The sequence below is a fragment of the Ailuropoda melanoleuca genome, chromosome 14 (assembly GCF_002007445.2).
Source record: "Ailuropoda melanoleuca isolate Jingjing chromosome 14, ASM200744v2, whole genome shotgun sequence".
In the NCBI taxonomy this organism is placed as follows: Eukaryota; Metazoa; Chordata; class Mammalia; order Carnivora; family Ursidae; genus Ailuropoda; species Ailuropoda melanoleuca.
This window is the reverse complement of record NC_048231.1, coordinates 26,197,649-26,223,673: the sequence shown is the minus strand read 5'-3', so window position 1 is coordinate 26,223,673 and position 26,025 is coordinate 26,197,649.

The window sequence follows — 26,025 nt, the reverse complement described above, 5'->3', positions numbered from 1 at the left end:
CATTCTGTCAGTTGTCTTTTGTTTTTGTTTACTATTTCCTTTTCTGTGCAAAAGCTTTTTATCTTGATGAAGTCCCAATAATTTGTTTTTGTGTATGGTGTAAGGAAATGGTCCAGTTTAATTCTTCTGCATGTGGCTGTCCAATTTTCCCAGCACCATTTGTTGAAGAGACTGTCTTTTTGTTCCATTAGATATTCTTTCCTGCTTTGTCAAAGATTAGTTGACCATAGAGTTGAGGGTCCATTTCTGGGTTCTCTATTCTGTTCCATTGATCTATGTGTCTGTTTTTGTACCGGGCCATACTATCTTGATGATTACAGTTTTGTAATACAGCTTGAAATCCAGAATTGTGATGCCAACAGCTTTGGTTTTCTTTTTCAACATTCCTTTGGCTATTGGGGTCTTTTCTGGTTCCATACAAATTTTAGGATTATTTGTTGTAGCTCTGTGAAAAAAGTTGATGATATTTTGATAGGAATTGCATTGAATGTACAGATTGCACTAGGAAGCACAGACATTTTTTTTTTTAAGATTTTATTTATTTATTTTATTTATTTGACAGAGAGAGACAGCCAACACAAGCGGGGTAGTGGGAGAGGAAGAAGCAGACTCCCAGTGGAGAAGCCTGATGTGGGGCTCAATCCCAGATCACCGGGATCACGCCCTGAGCAGAAGCCAGCCGCTTAACGACTGCGCCACCCAGGTGCCCCAGGAAGCACAGACGTTTTAACAATATTTGTTCTTCATGAGCATGAAATGTTTTTCCATTTCTTTGTGTCTTCCTCAATTTCTTTCATGAATGTTCTACAGTTTTCTGAGTACATATCCTTTGCCTCTTTAGTCGGGTTTATTCCTACGTATCTTATGGTTTTAGGTGCAATTGTAAATGGGATAGACTCTTTATTTCTCTTTCTTCTGTCTCATTGTTAGTGTAGAAAAATGCAACTGATTTCTGTGCATTGATTTTATATCCTGCCACTTTGCTGCATTCCTGTACGAGTTCTAGCAATTTTGTGGTGGAGTCTTTGGATTTTCCACATAGAGTATCATGTCATCTGCTAAGAGTCAGAGTTCTTTGCTGATTCAGATGCTTTTCCTTTTGTTGTCTGATTGCTGAGGCTAGAATTTCTAATACTATGTTGAACAACAGTGGTGATAGTGGACACGCCTGCCATGTTTCTGACCTTAGGAGAAAAGCTCTCAGTTTTTCCCCATTGAGAATGATATTCACTGTGGGCTTCTCGTATATGGCTTTTATGATATTGAGGTATGTTCCCTCTATCCCTACACCGTGAAGAACTTTAATCAAGAAAAGGATGCTATACTTTGTCAAATGCTGTTTTTGCATCTATTGAGAGGATAATATGGTTCTTGTCCTTTCTTTTATTAACGAAGTGTATCACATTGATTGATTTGTGGATATTGAACCACCCTTGCAAGCCAGGAATAAGTCCCACTTGGTCGTGGTGAATAATCCTTTTAATGTACTGTTGGATCCTATTGGCTAGTGTTTTGGTGAGAATTTTGGCATCCGTGTTCATCAGGGATATTGGTCAGTAATTTTCCTTTTTGGTGGGGTCTTTGTCTGGTTTTGGGATCAAGGTAATGCTGGCCACATAGAAGGAGTTTGGAAGTTTTCCTTCCATTTCTATTTTTTGAAACAAAATCTTNTGTTCATCAGGGATATTGGTCAGTAATTTTCCTTTTTGGTGGGGTCTTTGTCTGGTTTTGGGATCAAGGTAATGCTGGCCACATAGAAAGAGTTTGGAAGTTTTCCTTCCATTTCTATTTTTTGAAACAAAATCCATTTGCAAGGATGTGAATGGAACTAGGGGTATTATGATAAGTGAAATAAGTCAATCAGAGAAAGACAATTATCATATGATCTCACTCATATGTGGAATTTAAGAAACAAAACAGAGGAGCATAGAGGAAGAGAGGGGAAAAATAAAACAAGGCAAAATCAGAGAAGGAGACAAACCATAAGAGAATCTTGATCATAGGAAATAGACTGAGGGTTGTTGGAGGGGAAGGAGGTCAGGGGGTGGGGCAACTGGGTGTTGGACATTAAGGAGGGCATGTGATGTAATGAGCACTGGGTGTTATATAAGACTGATAAATCACNTCAGTGAACTCTACCTCTGAAATGAATAATACACTATATGTTAATTAATTGAATTTAAATTAAAAAAAGAAAAAATAAATATTGCTGCTTGAAAATAAGAAATGGAATGACATTTGTCTCTTGGTGGAAAACAACTTTTTTTCCCTTCTCTAAATAGCACACTTCCGAAGTACCTTGGAAGCCAGAGACAAGTTAAAACTCTGTATGAGCAATTGTTCCACCAAGGGAAAAGTGCCTGCCTGCAATTCTTTACAATCCTCCAGTAAGCCATCCTGAACAGGTAAATGACTCCATAGTGCAAAGGAGCCCAACCACTCCTTCCGTGCGACTCTCATTCTAGAATACAGAAGAGAATTCAATATGTCTTACCAGGTTATTACAAAAGAAACCTGCTGTTGCCTAGCTCATTATAGGGCAGCTGACAATGGATTTTAAACACAATAAAACAAAATAATGTATACCTTTACTTTTAGTGACAAGAAAACTTTTTCTTGTTTTATTCTTTGATATTAAGCTGTGGGTCTGTCTACCACTGCTTGTCATCTCATTTTGAGACCATATCTGCCCATGTAGGCTTCTCTCCAACACAGAGGAAATCAAGTCCTAAATTTGAAACCCTTGGAACAAGAAATAGGTACTTTTGCCAACAAAGGTGGTTCTTATTTTATTTTTGTTTTCTTAATGAGACAACCTCTAAATTTTCTATTTTCAATAGTTCTTATTGATGGTGGTGCCCCTCAGCTCATGAATGGAGCACCACTACAAGGAGAGCATTGTAATGAAGCTGTTCTGCAGAGCTGCTTTTCTTTATTCACTCATTCATCATTTATCTCTTTAGGGCCTATGTATGCCATTTGCTGCACTATCATAGAGAATGGGCATGATGGGTATATGCACATTAATGAAATGATTCCTGCCTTGAAAAAGTTTAAGCCACCGAGACAGAAAATTCATATACATGTGCCTTAACACAAAAGAAACTCTGATGGTGTCTCAAAGAAAAGTAATTTAGGGAGACTATAGGAGCGGGGCCTTAAGTAAGGGGAGATTGTCTATGCCTGCAGGTGAGCTAAATATTTAGCCAGGTCAGAGATGTATCACCCCATGGGAGGGTCTGAGATCTTTCTTTGAGGACTTGGCCAATATCCAATCCATGTTTCTGAAGCCTTCATTTCCCAACATCTTTGTCAACATGATCTTTGCCCCGGGCTCCCATTCTAACACAGCCCAACAAGTTGTGACAAGTGCATTCTGCTGAATAAGGACAAGGCTTAAATCAGATGCAAATTTCTTAATGCTTCCTTTCCACTTACTTACACTTGCCATTTATATGCAAATGTAAGTCTTCTCTCTGGTCCCCTCATAACACTCAGCCCCTCCAACTTTGCCCTAAACTGGCTGCAGGTAAAGGAGAATTGTGTTTGTTAAATCTGGAGCCATTCTTAACTATTTGTCCACTCAAAAACCAAATGTCTCAGATCATAATTCTTCAGGAAACAGCTCTCCATAAAAATGTGTATCAGAGTCTGGGTGATAATGTAATCATAAACTATGGGTGTTAGTCAAAGTGCTTACAGGTAAATTTCCTGGCTGTATTCCCACATCATGAAACATGATCATTTTTCAAACCTGATGCCTTTGGCAGAAACACGCACTTAGAGGATTACTAACAGGCTTGTTTAGCACGTACAAAACCCAATCAGGACATTTCACTAATACATGCATCTGCATTGATTTGTCTGTTTTTCTTCAATGTTTATTTCTGATGAAATCTGTCCTGTCGGCTCAGAGGATAGAAGCTGAGCTCTGCATTATTCGTAGCAGCTTAGGAGTGAAATAAACGCTTGTCTAATACTGCATGGCTCAATGCCCCTGTGTCATATCTATGCATGCCATAAAAGCAGTGATAAACATGATATATTTTTATGACTCTGAATGCTCTATGTGTCAATAAAATATTTTTTAAACTGGATGAAGGCTGCAGTGAACCTGCCTCCCTCCTGAAGGACCGAATCCCAGTGTCCCGGATCTGATTCAGCCTGGATAGCAGAATCATCAATCGTCTGTGATGAAATTAGGTGCCTACTGCTTGTGGCATATGCAATGTTTTAGTCCTAATGGTTTAAGAGTTTTTTTTCCCTGATACACATTGAGAAACACTTCCCTTGCTTCTCATTGGGGAAATGGATCACAGCTATAATCGATCAGATGAGCTAAATGACCTTTCCTTATTTGAAATGCCCTGGGATTTTACAAGAGGAAAAGATCCATACATGAAGGAGAAACTGCAGTGTAAACTTTTCAAAGGCACTTTAATAGGCTGCTTTTAAAAAGTAATTTACATGTGGAGGAACCCCTTTACAGAATGCTCACATTGCCTGAAGACAAGATACCTTTCAAACTCCAGAGGCAAGGTTTTGTTTACTCTGTGGCAAAGGACAAATTCAAGATACTGTCAATGGTATGTCTTACAGCCACACAATGCTTTATATTTGCTACAGTATGTTACGTTTAGTTCTTGCAATAACATTTTGAAGATTGAGTTATGTCTTATTCCATTTTATAATACATAGAGCTTAAGACACTATACATAGTAAATAAATTATAGTGTTGGGGCTAGAGCGTGTTAGAAATGGTTAGACAAGGATGGATTTTTCTGTTACCCCACTTTGTCCCCCCAGTATTTTATGAAGAGCAACAATGAGCCATTCTATAATGAAAGCATTTGGGGTGTAGAATGATGACTAAGAAAGCAAATTTTAAATGGTACTGTTATCAGAGATACCACCATACCTTTCCCTCTCTACAAATAAAGGTTGACAACAGACATATCTGAGCAGGGGGACATCTTCATCTCTAAACCTGCAAGTTTCCGAAACAGGCTGAATGAGAGCAGTTTCTCTGCACTGAATTGAAAACACGTATGTTTTACATTTCCCTTAGTCAACTCTCCATATCCGGGTTTTGCTGGTGGGGATTTGATTTTGTTTAATTTTGTTTTGTTATCATTAGAGATAGGTAAGAGGCTGTAAAAAGAACTAATGTTCATTTGCTATTTATTAGCACTGACAAAAATTCTAGGCCCTGGTCTAGGCACTTTACATCTATTAACAGCTTAGAGTGTCCAAACAACTTCGTAAGTCGATCTGCTTTCCAATAGCACTCTCCGGTCATGTTTGAGAAGGAAAGGAAAGCCTCTAGTTCCCTGGGAGAGTGAGCTTTAGCATAGGGCTCTACATTGCAACTCTCCCCAGAATTGCTGGTATTTACATACTCACTTGACATGCATTACAATTTCAAGGATGGGCACTCTAACATGTGAGCCCATTAAGCACATGAACTGGAATCAAATGCATAATATTAGCATTGCTTTTCGGTTCCATTTCATAGTGTTTTAGTTAAAAGTTAAGTTGACACAAATCTGCCAATCCCCATTTTTTATGATAGCCAAATGTCAAGTACATCACAAGTGAACATTGGCATATGACAAATCGATAAGAAATCAATGTTAATAAGGCCTTTACAGAGGTTCAGATTATACACTGAGATGAGCACAAATGAAATTTTATAAGAAATGAGATCAGGGTAGGTTTTACGTTCTGGCTTTCTTTGTTTCCTCCTAGATGACATCCTGCTTCTGCTGTGTGATAGTACCCTTTTGGAAAGTAAGGCAGCTACACGATAAGAGCACCCGTCCCACAAGTGTGCCCAAACTTCTCTTTAATGTCATCTACAGATGTGTTTAATTTACTTCGTTATTGACAATGCATTCCAAGCATAAAAGAATCAAATGACCTGATTTGGACCTCAGAGAGAGTCTCGGAGTACGACAGATTGACAATATGATCATGGCTTGTTAATTATAGAATTTAGATCTTTTTCTTTTCGGTCCCTGATCTTTCACAGAGGTTGGAGTTTTGACACCTCTCACCTGAGTATGCCGGGGATATTCAAAATGTCCTCAAAATAACAGAGACATTAAACTGAAGAATAGTTTTAGGGCATGGCATATTCTGGAAAGTGCCTAACTATAGATATGATCAAATTATTTGATTTTCCGGAAATTAGGTTCTCAGATAATAAAAATAAACCATTTAGTACAGTGTTTAAGGTACATATGAAGATTTTTAGACTATGTGAAGCATTCAGGATATGACAGCAATTATTCTTAATTTGCTTTTTTTTTTTTATTGGCAAGGTTATGAACCTTTTTGTCAGAGATCAGGATTCACATACCAGCTCTGCAGTTACTGTGAGTGAGTCCAGAAAACTCACTTATTTTCCTAGAATTTCTGTGCTTTCATCTAAAAATTGAATATAACAGTATATTATTTAGGAGCAATACTAAGATCAAGTACAGTATGGATCTTATAAAAATATTCAAAAAATGGAAGTTATAATAATACCTATTATATAACAGCGTATACTTTTAAATATATAATCTGTAAATATAAATTATATAACATATATAATATGTGCTATGATGTGTAAATGAAATGTATGTGTCATAAATGTTATTTATTATTGTAATTCTCCCCATTATTTATATTTGCAATGGACACATTTAACCATGCATTTTGGCAACAAACTATTTCTGATGTTATTTTAAACTGTAGAGCAATTAGCAGAGTGATCATAATAACAAATCTTTACCAGAAAGAGGTGTAAAGACCAGAGAAGATTTAAAAACCTAGTGATTAATGAACAGTAACCTCCCAATGAAAAAGAAAGGGAAACAAACAAACAAACAAACAACGGACTCCATGAGGAGGTTATCTCTGGTCATCCCTCTTTCACTACCTTCTATTCTCCATTCTGTCTCCTTTGTGGATTGAAAACCAATCCCAATGGCTCTCTATTCAGTTATTGAGAAGAGGACAGGAACAGAACATTTTTCTTTTTTTCTCAGCCTAGACCCCTTCCATGGAGATCATTGGGGATATAGAGAAGGGACAGTACTATTAACCATTACACTTTGCATTTCTACAGTTATTTATTATTTCCAAAATCAACATTCATTTATTTATTCAGCAAGAGCTACACCAGGTTGGCCACTGTCTTCCATCCTTCTGGTTTGTACTAACTGGTAATAGTGATGCTCTGAGCTTTAGTCAGGAACATTTGTTTCCCAATGATCTGTATTAGTAGACTAGCTGATCTTAAACTCAGGGAACATGAAACCATTTTGAATTAGGCATATTTAACAGCAAACACACTGTAACTAGCTGGTTTTCACTTCATTCCATTGCTTTAGTAATAACAATAATAGATAACACACACTGAGCATTTCTTCTATGACAAAGACCTTAATGGATTAGGTATCTTATAGATGAAGAAACTGAAACCTAGAAAGACTGAGCAACCTACTGAGAAGTACTCAGCTGGTGGAGATCAGAAGTTGGACTTGAACTCCGGCCATCTGAATTCAGAGTCTAAGCTAATCATTTTTATAACGCATGGCCTTACGTGGCTCACAGTTCCTGTATCCCCAGAATAGAGGCAAAATTAGGTAGATTGCATAAAAGTATAGAGCAAATGCTCGGGAGTGCTGGGATTTAAACTCAACAATCCCTAATCTTTACATTAAGGATTCTTGATTTGGAGAGGAGGACAGAATTGGTGAGAGATATGATTTCACCTAACTCCATTTTCCTATTAGCGATGTAAGTACAAACTTCAACGAATTCTCACCCCTGATATTTCTCACTGCTGTTTGCCTTGCAAACACATGGAATTGGCAATTAGCAATTTCCAGTCCTGATGTTTTACTTTCACTGTCATCTGAGCTTTTTCTCAGCTTGGGACTGTAAAAACCTGTCAAGCCTATCACAAGCTTCGAGAGATAGAGCACAGCACTTGGGAAAACAGTTGACATGATGATCGGATTGGATCTGTGTGTGTGTCAGCCCGTCTCCAGTCTGTTGCAGTGACTGGCCCGGGTCCACAAGTTTAAGTTTGTTTGTGTGACTTCTCAAAGCACCCTGGCCATGATAATGGGGCCATCTTGCCTCCACAAGGAGATGTTGAAGGCTGTATGGCTAATTCAGGTACTGGGTAGTAAAGAATCTGGCCTTGCCCAAAGATAGAGATCTGTCTACTCTCCTCAGCCTCCCCGAGGTAATGTATGTCATGTCTGATAGGAGTGCATTTGTTTAAAGCAGAGACTTTCGCCGGATCATAGGGTGCAGCCAGCTACACCTGATAGTCTCAGGGTGTGAGCTGCTTGCCACAAAAAGGGCAATCGGCTCAGGGCAATCATGTGCCACATTTTTAAGACACACAGTATCGTTGCCTTTGAGACTGAGTTCAACCATGTAGGCAATCAATCAGTCAGTCATGCCTTCATAATGAAGCCCCAAGAAAAACTCTGGACATTGAAGGCTCGAGTGAGATTCCTTGGCTGGCAATTGTCACACATAAGTCGATCTGCTTTCCCCAGGTATCAATGCTGGAAGGATAACACCTCCTGAACATTCGTGTTTGCAATCCTCCCAGACTCTGCCCTATGCATGCCTTCCTTTGGTTGATTTTAATCTGTATCCTTTCCCTGTAAAAAAAACTCCATAACTGTGTGTATAGTAAACTTGAGAGCATTCTGTGTGTGCTTCTCGTAACTTATAAAAACTAGAGGTCCTTTTGGGAACTCTCTGACCTTGAAGTTCATGTCAGAAGTGAGGGGAGTCTTGTTAACTGTGACCTCAAATTTCACAGTTTAGCTAATTGTGGGTAGAAACACAGCATCTTCATGGGAGAGAGAGAGTGAGACAGTGAGACGAGAGGGGAAAGGAGAAGGAGAAGAAGGAAGAGGGAAAAGGAGGGAGGGGGAGAGAGAGAGAGAGAGAGAATGAGAGAGAGAGAATATCTGGCTTTGAAGTGTTTGATTACGTCCAGATCTTGGGTCTGCTCCATGCTGGTTATATCCCCTTGGACAACTTCAACTCCATGATTTTCCATCTATGAATATGGGAGTTGATACAACACACCTGGCAGGATTGCTGTGAGGATCAAAAGAGCCTATTTACAAGATGTTCCCAGCATGGCTGACCCCGGTAGGTGCTTCATAAACATTAGTTTATTGTTCAAAATTCAGGACAGGCTCTTGGAAGCAATCTGAGGGAAACATCTATTCCTTGCCGCCAGGTATAGCTATTTCCAGCAGGAGCTCTGAAGAACCGCAGGAGTGCTAGGGGCAGCGGGAGGCTGTGGAGTAGCAGATAGGGACTGGTCGAATGGGATGCTACCCCCCCCCCAGACAGTCCCGCGGGGACAGAGTTCAGGAGAGCATTTGGACAACAACTGCGGGAAGAAGGCTGAGAACCTGCTGATTCAGTGACCCCCCTGGGGAATCACAAACCACTGAATGAGTGTAGGCGGCACTTAGTTCAAGCATTTATTTCTTCAGAAGATATTTGTTAAGGATTTTTTATGTGCAGGCACTGTTCTAAGGGCTGAGGGATTATCACTTCACAGACAAATAAACAAAGAAGTACATACGTAAATGTCTGGTAATAATGACTGCTATGAAGAAGAACGCAGCAAGTCCAAAGGATGCAGCGTGAAGGGCGTGGAGCTCTTAGATAACAAGGTGGTCAGGAAAGGTTTTTCTGAGGAGATGCCATTTGATCAAAAGCCTGGCTTTGGGGGACAAGCTTTGTCAATACCTGGGGAAGTGTGTTCAAGACAGGGAGGAACCCAAGGAGGGGCATTCCTGAGGGTAACGGAAGAGCAGCAAAAGACCAGCATGGATGTAGTATTTCATTTGACTAAAATTTCCTGGTCAATTTATGTATTTTAATTTAATTTAGTCCTCTTCCAATGTGATATTTTTAAATTGGACAAAAGATTTCTAGAGACCTCTGAAGGATATACAACTAAGTAGTAAAATTAAAAGGACAACGTACTGAGACTTCCCCAATGAGCTATTTTTAAAAAGCATCATAAAATGACAGTGAGAAGAATATATAGTGAGGATCGAAGAAGCAACAGCCAGGGGCGCCTGGGTGGCACAGAGGTTAAGTGTCTGCCTTCGGCTCAGGGCGTGATCCTGGCGTTGTGGGATCGAGCCCCACATCAGGCTCCTCGGCTGTGAGCCTGCTTCTTCCTCTCCCACTCCCCCTGCTTGTGTTCCCTCTCTCGCTGGCTGTCTCTATCTTTGTCAAATAAATAAATAAGAAATCTTAAAAAAAAAAAAAAAAAGAAGCAACAGCCAGATCCATGTAACATCAGCAGCCTGGGAATACTTCCTGAAATATATTAACTAATATCTAATACCATTATAGAACCATTGGAAACATTAGTAAAGAGACAGGTTATTCATTTAATTATATTAGGAAATTTTACTAACTGGAAAAAAGTGAGTTAAGGTCTCCCCACGCAGCGGGTACTGAGTATTTTTTAGTTGAGTTATTTAAATATAAGATTGCAATCCATAAAGATGAAAACAAATCATGGGTTAGTACTTAGACAATCTTCGTATAAGACGACGACCTGTAGTATCTTCAGCTAAAGTATAAATTAAAAAATACATTAAAATACAATAAATCCCTCCCCAAAATTATCTATAATGAATGTTTTTTAATTAATAAATGAGAAAAATATTAGAAAGGAAATAGCTACACTGGACGTTTTTCTGATATCTTCAGCATTGCTCTGTATTCTTCAATTTATCTTGTGTCCTAAGCATAAGCTTATTGGTATCATCTGAAATTTGCTTTTTTACCTAATAATTAGAAGTGTTAGTCATCACAATTCTTAACTTTAACATTAGATGCAATCAATCATGTCCAAATAGTATTTTAAAAATTATGCTTCGCCATGTAAGAAACAGAAGAATTTAAATAAGCTTCAGAAGAGAATCATATTGCTCAGACACCTGTACAAATTCTTTAGGAATTGTACGCTCTTGTCCATCATAATATTTCTGGAGACCATAATAGAATCCCCATCCATGGAAGGAGACATTTGAGAACATTTGGATTCCACTTTGAAACTAGGATGTTTTATTTTCCCCTCCATTTCACTCACAATCGGAAACATATGGAATGTTTTATTTGCAGGCTACAAAAACAAATCAAACAGGCAATCCTGTGTTGGAAAAAAACTTATTCTTCCTGTGGATCAGAGGTCTAGCTCTGTGTCCACACTTCCATACCAATCACTTTCTCTCCACAGTCATCAAGGTTAATGGCCACTTCCGGGCCCTCTGTTATTGCTTCCACTCTGGGGGGTGTTATCAGGGTTGGCCTCATTTTTCCTCCTGATGTTCATTATTCCTTCATCATCTTCCATTTCTTGAAAATGTGTTGTTTTACCTGATTATTGCCAGTTGCCCTGTCCGGATTACTCCTTGTGTGGTAGTTTTGCTGATACGCCCCTTATCTCTTTCTTTGACTCCCTGGGTTCTCTATGCAAAGGTCTTAGTCATGCGCACTTCATTCCCACAGGGTTTTGATTCTAAACCTAGAAGCAGACAAATGAGGATGCATCCATAGCCAACCCCTAGGCTTCTCCCCTTTCACACAGTAAAGGAGGTGCTGAGAGGGACTTTAACGATGTTGCTTCATCTACTAGTAGTTCTATCTTTCTCCATTAGAATGATGTTTTCTGCTACAGGGAATTATGATTGAATGGAATAGAAAGACAGTGGCTGTTTTTAGGATTGGACACAGAATTTGTTGTATGAGTTTCTGCCAGCAGGTTGGATCTAATTACTGCTTTTTGACATGTTTTACAGCTTGAAATTTCTTTTATAGCTGCATTTCTTAGCTGTTCAACAACATTTGAATTTCTTAAACCTTGCTAATAATAACCTTGTCTTTCCCCTCTTTTTCCTGGGACCACTTCTTTTTCCGCTTCACTTCCATCCGAAGAATGTAAAAGAACTCCTTCCAAAGATCCTCTAACTCCCTTCATTTCCAAGAATATTATAGTAACCACAACACATGTTCTTTGAAGGTAGAAAGTGATGATTCTGAAACACGTAAAGGTGAGTAAAGAAAACATTTGTTAGAGAAATGAATTATAGCGCGGAACATCAGCAATTTGAGTCGAGGACTCCATCTTGCTCTAGACACTGGCCATTGGATGTGCTGAACAGAACATTGTTTAATGAAACAATACCTTCTCAGGGGGAAAAAGACATATAATTGACCTGATCTAAGCAGGAATCTATAGAAGTGTGTTTCTTAGATCACAGAAAGAAAGCTCAATTACTTGCCAAATATTAAGAAATAGAAGAATTCACATTCAGGCATGGGTAGAAGGTTGCAATATGCAATTAAACATGAGGGACTATGAATGCTCAGAGAAGGCTTTCTCTATGACACTAAGATTATATTCTTTCGGGGCAAATACAGTCTTATGACCAAATCCATTCATGTAGGTATCAGAGGTGAGAACTATTTGGATGGGGTATGTTTAGAGACCTTAGGAAACCATTCTTATCAACCAGATCACTGTTCTTTTGCCTCCCATATCGTTCCCTTATATAGTACTTACGGAGAATGCTGACTGATTTTTTTTTTTTTCAGCACAAAAAAAGTTTTAATTTTTCCAAACAAAATTCTCAAATGGCAAATGAACAGAAATCCAAAAGTTGCAAATTTGCAGCTGCAGTCTGTGGGGAGAGGAAAACTCTACCCATCGAATCTGCAAAATATACCAGAATGTAGAAAAATCAATTGATTGGCAGCTGTGGATATTTACATCTTTCTTTAATTGCTTAAAATCAGCAAGCTGGGAGACTTCACGAGAGTTGGCAGTGATTCAAGTCGGGTACTGTTCCTCTTTCGGTAAGAGACTGAAAGTTGAAATGTGTATGATACCTTTCAAAAAAAGAAGAAGAAAATGAAACTTAGGGAGATAATGGGGAAGTCACAACCAGAGAAAGCTGGAAAAAGTTCAGTGTCATGGCCTCGGGAAAATTAAAAAAGGAGCAAGTTCAAGGAAGCCTAGAATTGTCAACATCAAATGTAGAGAAGTTAAATATCATAGACTAGATACAGGCTAGCATATTTGAAAAATAGCAGTGTAAAAAAAAATCAACATTAATACAGTTAAAAACAGAGTTTTAATAAGAGCGAAGTTATACTGCTGGGAACTTACCCAAACAAAATAAATTTGATACACTCACTAAGTAGGTTGTTAACTTATCAACAAAGTAGGCCATGCTGGGCAATTAAATATTATTTTTTTCTTTCTGAGATGTCCAGTTACTTACTTTACTTTTCTTATATAATATTCCAAAATAACTAGTAACAGAAACACACTAGATAATGTAATTATGTGACCAATTATGGGATTTCTGTGATTCACTGTGTGTGTGTAAGTGGCGGGGAGTGTGTTTTCGGTGATGTGAGGGAGAGAATTCATTTATGTATTCATACAATAAACATTGAATAGAGAATTACTCTGAACCAGACCCTGTGCAAAGGACACAAAGCAGAAAAAGACTCTGCTTGAAAACTCCAGGTATACATGATAATGTCAGGATACACTATCAGTCAGGGTTCCGCACAGAAACAGAAATTTGTCTTGGTATCATATTTCGTCATTTCTGGGATGTGCATATGCCACCCTTTATCATTCCTGAAATATCAAAGTATCTTAAAACTGATAACATGTTATAATCTAATTAGATGATTTCAAAGTCCAGGGAGGTGAAGGTCATAGAAAATTGCTTCCAGGTTTAACAAAATAGGAATTATTGGAGCCAGAGGAAGCTACTTCTGTTTATTCTCAGCTGCCCATAATGCTGAAGGTGTCTTCACTGGAAGTCAAGGCAAACCTCATGTTTGTCATTGCCCTCATGCCTACCCAGTGCTGGGGGCGGGGGGCGAGGAGGGGTGTTTCTTCTTTTTCTTCTTTTTCATCTTTAACAGTTCATGGGATCCCTCTCTTTAGTGGAATTTAAATAGAACTCTGTTGGCAAGAGAATCTGCTATATAATTTTGAGGCTTTTAGTCTCCATAATGCAGGGAGTAACGTAAAGGGCAGAGACAGGGCTGGGAACCAACTGAGAATATCTGGCCCAAGCCTGTCAAATAATGAGTCAAGCACTTAACGCCAAGTGGAGGGGTTACATTTAGATCAGAAATTGCAAGGCACTGAGGGTAAACTGTTGTTTGCACATTTGCTAGTTTTTAAGTAAATTTTCTATTCCATAGACTCTGAAGTAGGTATAATAGCCATAACGAGGAAGTCGGAGTTGCTAAAATGTGAATTTTTCTAAGATTACATATATACCAAGTGTTGCAGTCAAGATTTGAATCCAGGTTTTAAAACATAAAAACTCATGATCTTTTACCTATGTCATGTTACTTCCCACTAGAAAGACAGGGAACTCATGTTGTCACAGGTCTGAAATAGAGTCACTTATGCTATGCCCCATGTCAGGAACCAAGACTTAGTAGCTAACTACCTAACTTCATTACAGTTTCAGCCTCTCCCAGGAATGGAATCTCAAACCAGTCGATCAGGAGTTACCTGGTCAGCACTAATGAGGTAATCTGCTTGATAGACCCATGCCATCCCTTAAAGGAAGGTGACCTTGCTGCAACGGATTCACTTTTTGCCAGTATAATTTCCTTGCCCTCCTCTCTTCTACCTGTAAAAGTTTTTCATTCTGTACAACTCCTCGGAGTTCCTTTCTGTCTACTACATGGGATGCTGCCCCATTCTCATATCACTGAATAGAGACAATAAGATCTTTAAAATGTATTCATTTGATCTTGTTTAAAAGATTTCATTTATTTATTTGAGAGAGAGAGAAAACACAATCAGTGGGAGGGGCAGAGAGAGAGGAGGAGCAGACTCCCCCCTGATCAGGAAGCCTGACCTAGGGCTGTTTCCTGGGACCTGGGATCCTGAACTGAGCTGAAGACAGATGCTTAATTGACTGAGCCACCCAGGTGCCCCATGATTTTTGTTTTTTAATACTGCTATATTCAATATCAGAGTGAAGTCTACTATAAGAATGATTACAAAGGGAACTTGTAGAATTATTTTTTCCTTTTTGCCTTAGAATAGGAAAGATTTTAATAATCACAAAATATCTCTGCATACTTCTGAGGTCCAGTGCATGTTTTAAAATAAATCATTTTTATTTTTTATAAATGTTGTCTTTTAAACAATTTACTAATTTCTTGTCCTCCACTATTTTTTATAACATCTAAATTCTGAACTTAAAATATTTTAGTATTCCAAATCCTCATATATTCTTAAATCAAGTAGACTTTTTATCATGATGGCACATATATTTTTCTATTATGATTGCTTGTACCACCTTTACTTTTATTGTTATTTTGTATTGCCACGATAGTATCTAAATTGCTCTCCTTAGTCTTGTTTTTCAATTTGTCTGATACATATTCACTTATTTTATCATTTAGGTTAAGTTTAGAAAATTGTCACATCCTACCCTGAAAAAGCACCATTGAATTTTTGGCCCAGATTTTTTATCTTAATTACATTAGACTCTCAATTGGAATAATGCTTTCAAGGGTTCTTCCTATTTTTTTGTGAGTATTAAAGTTTTTGCTATATTTCTTTGTAATGTTCTGTAGGTTTTCTAATTTCCTTTTTAAGTTTATTCCTAAGTATTTTGTAATATGGCTAGTATTAGCAATGGATTTAATTTCCATTAAACTTTGTTTTTTTTAATTGCTGGAATAAAGAAAATACTAAGTTTTTAAAAAAGTGTTTATTGCTCTTTAACCCAAACATGCCAACAAATTTTACTCGTTTTTTAATCTAATTATAGAATTATATAATCTACAATTATAATTGTTCTGTTTTTTTTAAATTTTATTACTACATTTCTTCCTTTTCTGTTCCTCTTACTTCTCTTGTTCTATCTCATTTTCTTTCTTCCCCTTACTCTCCTGTCTCCCCTCCTCATCTCCCTCCCCCCCCACCTTTTTCTTTCTTCTTCTGTGGCAGTTACCAGAACTTCCAGAGCATTGACAGGAATGATAAACAATGATACAAGAGATAGAAGCCCTGCTTCTGACTCTATTAAAAATGGCTGGGGCTCCATTCAATTGTGAATTCTCTCACTGCCCTTAACCCTGTGCCTGGAATGTTCTTCCCCCAAACAAATACATAACAAGATTCTTCACCTCCTTGTGGGTCTTTATTAAAAACTTAGCCTCCATGACAATGTAAACTCCACGAAGGACAGGGACTATCTGCCTAGACTCTTCCTTATTCACTTACATCCTCGGTGGAGCTTAGTTAATATCTGTTGAATCAGAATTGTTGAGTTATTGAAAGTAGTGTTGGCTCGTGACTTGAGACAGTTATGTTTTATTATGTCAAAGAATTTCGTTGTATCCCACTTTTGCTAAAAGTTTGTTCAGGCTTGGATACTGAGTTTTGCTAAACATTTTAGGATCTCTTGAAATAATTAATTACTTATTTTTACTTTGGGATCTAATGATGTAAGATCTATATTATTAGATTTTCTAATATTAAACAACCCTCACATTCTTGTAATAAATATTACTTGTTTATAGAATATTATTTTTAATATCATGCTGAATGTGATTTGCTAGTATTTTATTTAGATTTCACATCTAAATTCAAAAGTGAGAGGTTTTCGTAGCTTTATTTTTGTGACATATTTATGAGGTAGGTATAGGTATCAGACATATGTGAAGTTTGAAAGCAGAAATGGGATGATTTCCATCTTGTGTATTCTTCATGTTGTATTGAGTTTTATGACCATATTTTGTCTAAATTCTATGTTTAACTAGTTTCATCACCACTGGGTATTTTACACCCACACTTGCANTCATTTTCTTTCTTCCCCTTACTCTCCTGTCTCCCCTCCTCATCTCCCTCCCCCCCCACCTTTTTCTTTCTTCTTCTGTGGCAACTACCAGAACTTCCAGAGCATTGACAGGAATGATAAACAATGATACAAGAGATAGAAGCCCTGCTTCTGACTCTATTAAAAATGGCTGGGGCTCCAATCAATTGTGAATTCTCTCACTGCCCTCAACCCTGTGCCTGGAATGTTCTTCCCCCAAACAAATACATAACAAGATTCTTCACCTCCTTGTGGGTCTTTATTAAAAACTTAGCCTCCATGACAATGTAAACTCCACGAAGGACAGGGACTATCTGCCTAGACTCTTCCTTATTCACTTACATCCTCGGTGGAGCTTAGTTAATATCTGTTGAATCAGAATTGTTGAGTTATTGAAAGTAGTGTTGGCTCGTGACTTGAGACAGTTATGTTTTATTATGTCAAAGAATTTCGTTGTATCCCACTTTTGCTAAAAGTTTGTTCAGGCTTGGATACTGAGTTTTGCTAAACATTTTAGGATCTCTTGAAATAATTAATTACTTATTTTTACTTTGGGATCTAATGATGTAAGATCTATATTATTAGATTTTCTAATATTAAACAACCCTCACATTCTTGTAATAAATATTACTTGTTTATAGAATATTATTTTTAATATCATGCTGAATGTGATTTGCTAGTATTTTATTTAGATTTCACATCTAAATTCAAAAGTGAGAGGTTTTCGTAGCTTTATTTTTGTGACATATTTATGAGGTAGGTATAGGTATCAGACATATGTGAAGTTTGAAAGCAGAAATGGGATGATTTCCATCTTGTGTATTCTTCATGTTGTATTGAGTTTTATGACCATATTTTGTCTAAATTCTATGTTTAACTAGTTTCATCACCACTGGGTATTTTACACCCACACTTGCATAGTAGCTGTTCCATTCAACTCTTATTAATGGAAAGTTAATAAAATCCAAAGCCTGCTCTAGCTCCACTTGCCAGAAAGCTACCAAGAACGTCTACTTTCCGTCATCTCCCTTATTTGAAATAATCATTCACTCGTCCTCACTTAAGGATGATTTTACTGGTTATTTTGTATTTCACACAACTCGATGCCAATGTCTTCTATCATATAGGACAGAAAGGAAGTTTGAAGCTGGACCATGATTTTACCCACAAAAAAGCAGTTCTTTTTGCCTAAATGTGTTTTGAATTTTTTTATCTTTGAAAATGTATCTTTTGAAATTTAAGTTTTCCTAGTAATCCCCAAACTTCTATTTGCCCCCATAGAATTATGATTGCTGAATTGTATTTAGTTCAATTTCCTTCTCTTTTTCATATCATCTGTTTTGCGTGTTCTGCTCTATTTCTGTGGGAGTGCTGCTTGGTCACGTTTCCGCAGGCTACCTCCAAGGAGATCAGTCTTGTAGTAGAGTAAAGGTTACAGACCTGCNACTTACATCCTCGGTGGAGCTTAGTTAATACCTGTTGAATCAGAATTGTTGAGTTATTGAAAGTAGTGTTGGCTCGTGACTTGAGACAGTTATGTTTTATTATGTCAAAGAATTTCGTTGTATCCCACTTTTGCTAAAAGTTTGTTCAGGCTTGGATACTGAGTTTTGCTAAACATTTTAGGATCTCTTGAAATAATTAATTACTTATTTTTACTTTGGGATCTAATGATGTAAGATCTATATTATTAGATTTTCTAATATTAAACAACCCTCACATTCTTGTAATAAATATTACTTGTTTATAGAATATTATTTTTAATATCATGCTGAATGTGATTTGCTAGTATTTTATTTAGATTTCACATCTAAACTCAAAAGTGAGAGGTTTTCGTAGCTTTATTTTTGTGACATATTNATAAATAAATAAATAAATAAATAAATAAATAAAATCTTTAAAAAGAAAGAATTCCTGAGTCAAGTGTTTCCCTTAATATCTAGAATAATGCCTGGTACATAAGAAATGCTCAAATCCAGAAGGAAATGAGAATGGATATATGGTATTTATTCCAATGGTATCTTTTAGAGTACAGCCTTGAAACCCAGAGACTTCCAGATATTACATTCATGGAGTATGGAAAGACTCACAGGATATATCAATTTCTTTTTGATATTATACATTCTCACAAAGGAGGGGAAGGGGGGACAGAGACACACTCATGATTCCTTCATGCACAAACAGCATCTACCATCACTCTGTTGTAATATAAACCTTACTGTGTCACTCCTTTACTCAGAACCGCCACTGGCTTCTTGTTTTATTCAGAGCAAAAGGCATGGATGATTTATTTTCCCTTTGCTTCTTGGAACTGTCTTCTATCTATCTCTCCATTGTGTGGTCTGCTTGGCTTCTCTAGCTCTCTTGTTAGGCTGGCAGGCTTGTCTCCCTGCTGTCTCTATTCTACGGCACTTGCCATTCCCTCTTCTTGGAATGTTCTCCTCCAAAATATATGTACGACTAGCTTCCTAACCTCTTGTGGTCTTGGTTCAAAACTCACCCTCCTGGTAAGGCCACCCGACCTACAGTTTTAATCTCCCATTAATATTTCATGTTCTCATGCCCTGATTTACTTATTTTTCTTACAACTACGTAAAATGATTTGCATTTCGCTCAAGTATCTTGTCTATTGTTGGTCTTTTTCATTTCAACATAAGCTTCATAAGAGCAGGATTTTAGTCTGTTTTACTACCTCAGCCCCAGTTCCCAGAATAGCACCTGGCACATAGTAGGGACCCAATAAAAGTATTTATAGAATGAATAATGAGATTTGATAATGAAATTGGCAATAATGTAAATGATTACCTAGGGAATACTACTACTGGAATTTCCATCTGAAACTACCATTGAAGTGGGGGTATAGTACCACGGAATCGGGAGATGGGCAATCTTCAGATCTGGTTTTCTCTTGGATGGCTTTTTGCTCTACAGCAATGGGCTATAAGTGGCACAGATGTATGAAAATCATGATGCTGAGGGTACAGCTCTGACGCTACAGGAGAAGAAGGGCTATTATTCTTTTGCAAAGCTATTCCCAGCCAGTGCTGTATTTACTCACTGATGTTTCCATTTTATAGCAATACTGCTAGAGTGGACTTCTAAACAGCATCCTTGCTTATGTTCAGTTCTGATTGACTGTTAAATATTTTGAATACCGTCTCTGCTTAGAGATTAATAAATTTTCACCTTCATTATTGGAATTCTTTCAAAAAAATAATTGTGGTTGCATGTTTGAAATGTTTTAAGTCCCTGCTTCTTTTTTTCCTCATTGAAATAATTTTTTAAAAATATTGATTTGCGGGGTGCCTGGGTGGCACAGCGGTTAAGCGTCTGCCTTCTGCTCAGGGCGTGATCCCAGCGTTATGGGATCAAGCCCCACATCAGGCTCCTCCGCTATGAGCCTGCTTCTTCCTCTCCCACTCCCCCTGCTTGTGTTCCCTCTCTCGCTGGCTGTCTCTAGCTTTGTCAAATAAATAAATAAAATCTTAAAAATAAATAAATAAAATAAATAAAAATATTGATTTGCGATAAAGCAGTCTCTTCGAAATTCACCAGTAAGGTCAGAGTAGAGCATCATGTAAACACTCATGGATTTCATTGGTAATTTTACATGTGTGTTTTTCTACTGACTGTAGAATGGTCTTCCCTATATCTTGGATGGCGTAGTTTTTCTTGACACTTACTTCTCAGATCAACTGTTATCTTTACAGAGACACTATCCTTGTTCAAAGACTCAAAAGGTGATCATTCCAATATTCTCTGTCATTTGATCCTTTTTTTTCTCTATAGCACATGTCATCACTCGAAGTTACTTATTTTTGTATATATTTAGGTATATTTGTACTTCATCATCTCTCTGCTCCTTCTCTAGAGACAAGCTTTATGATGGCAAGAGTTTGTCCATCTTTTTCAGTACTGTATCCCCAGCATGTACAAGAGAACCTGGTAGATATTAGACATTCAGTAAGTATTTTGTTAATTGAATGAAGGTTGATCTTTGAAAGTAGTTGCTAGCTAGGTTCTCTGTTATTAATACGGGATCATAGAGCAGGTATATAGATAACAAAAAGAAAAAAACATAAGATAATAGCTCCCAGGATTCACACTAAAATTAAAGGCCACCTGGTTGCCTTGTGTGTTATTTTATCATATGTAGCATCTGGAAGCTGCTCTTACCCATTCTATTTTCATCCTGTCAACAAGATGCTGCCACAGCCATTGGACATGATGCATTTATGCACCAAAGGCGAGAATTACTTTTGATTTTCTTTTTCCTCTTGTAAAGCACTCAAAAATACAATTCTAAAAGATAAAATGTCTGGGGGAGGATAGGTGGGAGAATTATGTGATTCAAAGCAGAAACTTACATAAGAATTGAATCTGGTCTTAACATAAAGTGGTAGTTGACTTTTGGAAAATTGAAATGATGCTATTTGGCTGAGCTGCAGGTGTGCTCTCACCGGTGTTACATGGTTTGATTTGAATAGAAAAAAACAGTTAACCAAATTCTTATTCACGTTAGCACTAGTCTCCAAATTAACCAATAGATTTTACGTTTACAAGTATATTATATATATTCAGTATCTGCATGGTAAAAATGGGTCTGCATTATTCGTTCATTCAATAAATAGGTTTTAAGCATAAAATACATGCCAGACATTGTGTTAGGTTCCAGGGAATTCAACATAAACAGAACACTGTCTCTGCCCTCTGCCCTCTAGCATTCAATACTTACTATAGAAGTCAATTTGCTCAGCAGCAGGGGCTATATAAAGCTAAAGTGTTATCAAGGGCTACTGTGAAAGATTAAAACATCATGAACTACGTGACTAGCCATGCAACTGGCACCAATAGACACCCAAGTAAAGATCATCAGGGTTCAAGTGTGTGAGAGCATGTGGGAGTGAGGGGTTGTGTTAGTGGTGGGTGTGTGGATTGGATTATAATATAGTTGGAGAGAAGAATATACATCTAAATAATGCAAAGGTCATGTGTTCAATATCATCTATGCATTTGTGATAAGTGCTTCAGACATCCAGAGGAAGATCAGTAAGTCTTCTCCAACAGTTGAACCTTATGCAATTTTAAATAGGCTTTGAGAATTTGTTTGGAGATTCTTGCAGAAGAGCTCAGCTACTCCTATACCCTTGACGGAAGAATGGTCCTCCTCGATCGGGGAAGGTCGTCCTCTTCAAGGGAGTGCTTAGCTTCGGGAGGGATGTAATGCACATGGAGCGTGCATGTATGAATATGTCCTTATACAGTTTAAATTTAAATAGTAATCATGAAGTTGAGAAAAGAAGCTGACCAATAAAACATTGAAAACAATTTAGATAAAAAGCAGTAACAGCAATATGAATGACAGAGTAAACTAACTTACTCACTTGATGAAATATTAAAGTTATCAAAAATGACAGTAAATCTCTTTTACAAAACGAGAAAATGGAGCATATCTAATGTTAAATAAAAAGAACAAAATACTAAAAAGATATTTGGAATATGAAGAGAATTTTTTTTAAAACGTATTGAAAATACTGGTAGAAAAAAATTGCCAAAATGTTAAAAATGGATGTTTTAGAGAGGAAAATTATGAATGATCTTTTTGCCTTTTTTTCTAAATTTTTTAGAGAGTGACTCAATCATAATTTGTGTACATTTGTGTGTGTGTGTGTGTATTGCATTCTCTACCGTGTTTATTGCACAATATAGAACACATATCTATTAAAGGAGCAGAATAAAAACCATATTGCATATAACCATACTGCATATTGCATAATCCGGGTCTTACGCTGCTATGCTCATGATTTTCATTCCGAGTTTGACTCTTCCCTCTGCTTCCCTCTGCACATATGCGCGCCTTCCCTGCACATTCAAATGAAGGAAGATTTAAAATGAGACCAGACTCTAATTTCCTCAGCATCGTCTCATAGACAAATAGCCAGATGCTCCCTCAGTGGGGGAAAATGAGCTGTCATAGCTATCACAGACAGGAGACGGAACACCTAACAAAACAGCAGCAGGAGCAGGTAAGGATTAAACCATCTCCGGATGGAGTCCCCGGGCTGCACTGGGGGCTGACTCCGGCCATCTCAGGTCAGGGATTCTGTGCGGCGTGGCTTGGACGCCCTGAGAAAACAGACGTCTAGAAAGAAATGTCAGGGTCGGTCCAGGGAATTCATCTGTTGGCACAGCTTGGTTGCAGTGCTCCAGGGAGAACAAGATAAAACCGTGTTGCTCAGAAGTCCTATTTGGAGTTTAAAACGCATTAAAAAAATATTAAAATGTCGTGTTTGATCAGTTTTTAAACTCCCAGACTCATTCACAAATGAAGGAAAGGGCATGTATTCCTGGAAGACTGTTTTCTATTTTTAGATCGTGCATGAGATGATTTCAGGGATGGGAGGAGAGGTAGATTCGTGGATGAGACAGAGAGACAGAGACAGAGATCAACAAATGAGAGACTGCTTGGCAATATTCAGGGCTAAGCAGATGATAAAAATAACTGAGACCCTAATGACAAAACCAGCGCCCCAGGGGAAGATGGTTTCAGAGAGCGTTCCAGGCGGAGGGAAGGCAGTAGAGGGTAGTAAAAGTATTGGCGGACACTTATTAGGACCAGACGGGAGGCGGTGGGGCTCTGGTAGGCGAAGGGAGAGGCCTGGAGGAAATGATCCTGAAGATGGAGACGGGAGCAGAGTCACGTGGGGCCTTTGAAGCCAGGTCGGGGATCTTTTCTTAAATGACTTGGAAGCCATTGAGGGTTTTTACGTTGGGGAATTAGGGCGATCTGATTACCATTTTTTAAAGATCACTCTGGCTTATGATGACATACTTTTCAATATTTTCCATTTATAGTCTTGCCTTTGAACATCTAGGCTCTAATCCAAGCCAGCAGACACAAAATGGTGACATGATTAGGAAAAGGCTTTCTTTATAGTACCCATTCTGGACCAATCTGTAGCTTTTATGTGCACATTATCATTGCCCTGAGCCATAATGGGCCCGAAATTGGAGGTAGCATTCCACCTGAGTCATCATCCAGACCACTTTATGGAGCCATTGTCCCTACAAGTCTCTCGACGCTCATTCAATTACTCATAAGCCCCAACTTTTCTCATCTTATGAGGAATATCAAAATCACAGATACAGATACTCATATTAACACCAGTTTGAGTAATTCTGTTTTCATAAATAGTCACCAAGAATCCCTCCACACATTAAATATAACATAAAGAACAATGGTAGAAAGAGTTTTGTAACTCACCGAATGGTTGTTTTTCTTATTCCTTTTTTTTTTTTAAATTCTGTCTTTATCCCTCAGTGTCTTGGCAAAGGGCAAATATCAGTATTTTTCCAAACTCATATTATTTCAAGCAGAAAAAGAAGGGCCATAAGGACAGAAATAAGTCTTGGGGGAAAACAAGAGATTTTTTTTTTTTTAAACTGAACCACCACAATATCAAACCTAATTTGTATATAAAAGTTCTCAGTTCTCCTCCCAAAACCCAGAGCTGGAGAATATCCTTTCTTCTCAATTTCCCAGCACTTAAGGGTAGTCTGATCCTTGCCAGAGAAGTTTCTGGACTTTTATGATGGAGAAATGAAAAATGGGCAGATGGAAGAGCAGAGGCACTAGAAGGGAAGCTGAGGGCTTAGCAAGATGTGGGTTAAGTTAGCCTATGGAGGAGTGAGTTGGGAGAAGGGAAGGCATAGAGGATGGGGCTTTTCAGCTGAGTTTGGAAGGAGCTAACTGAGCCAATGTGATGGAGAAGGGGAGGGCCTGGCGGGGGTGGGGTGGGGAAAAGGCTGGTGGGGAGAAGAGGAGATGAGAAGAACATGCTGGAGTGATGAAATGGACCAGAGTGCTCTCCCTCTGCCCCTTCAGTGCTTTGGACACAGGTTTATATTAATATTGGGCTGCTTGGATCAGGGATTCCAGAGTGATTTTTGAAAAACTGAATTAGTGAGAAAGAAGATAAAAGGAAAGAAAACAAAGAAAGGGAGACAAAGGGAAGGAAATTAAAATAAGGGAGGAAGCCATTCACACATATAATCAAGGATTTTGTCTCTTACTTTTTCAAACCCTTTGAACAAAAGGGTTCATTTGCTAAGATCTGAAGGAAGCCATTTTCCTTCTCAGTGATGTTGAGTATGGAAACAGGCCCAACCACTTAGCAAGGAACTAAGAGATGCTCAGGGGTCTAGATTAAACTTACCTGCTCTTCCAGCCCCATGTCCCTTTACAGCTGTTCCCACTGGGCATGTGGGTGATGGGCAGTGACTCGCTGGTCCCCAGCACACCAGCTCTTCCTCACCATCTTGTTTTCTCAAGAGATGCCTTTCTCTTCCTCTTCTCATTAATGTATTAAACAGTGATCTATTATATCCTGCACATTCTATGTGTTAATGATTCTAGGTCCAGTGATACTCATGCTATTTGAGAAAAAAATACTCAATTTTCCACTTCTCAAAATTGCTTTTTGAAAGCATATAAAAATAATTTTAAGTAAGGTATAATGTCTTAAGCAAGAATTCCTATACTGTAGTCATATTCTTAATCCTCTCGTCTTTCTCTGTATGACACACAAAGCCACACAACTATAAAACACACACATATAATTCCACATCCTCTCCTAAGCTCACACACATACCAAGGGTAACAAATCTTCGTGGTTTGAAAACATCATTTTCTAGAATGACACAAAATGGATCTCAGTCCTATCCTGGTTAGTGAGCATCTGTGTTCCCAGAAAATTCCCAGTATTTTAGATTACTTCATTAGTGAAAATGAACTAGCTATCTTCTTGTTTGAAAATTCTATTAAGTCTGCACACACAATTCATATATTTGCATGTATACACACACAGGAAGATTCTTACACACATCCTCATTTATTACATACCTTAAATATTTATAGAATTTAAAGATTGTGATACAGATTGTTACAGTTACTATTAAAGAAAAGAAAAAAAAGACAGCCTTTTCTGTTGGATAAATATGATTGTAATACCTGAAGGAGTTGTGAAGGACTAAAACACATGAACAAACTACAATGCATTAATACGGTTAATCAAACGCTCTAACACATAAA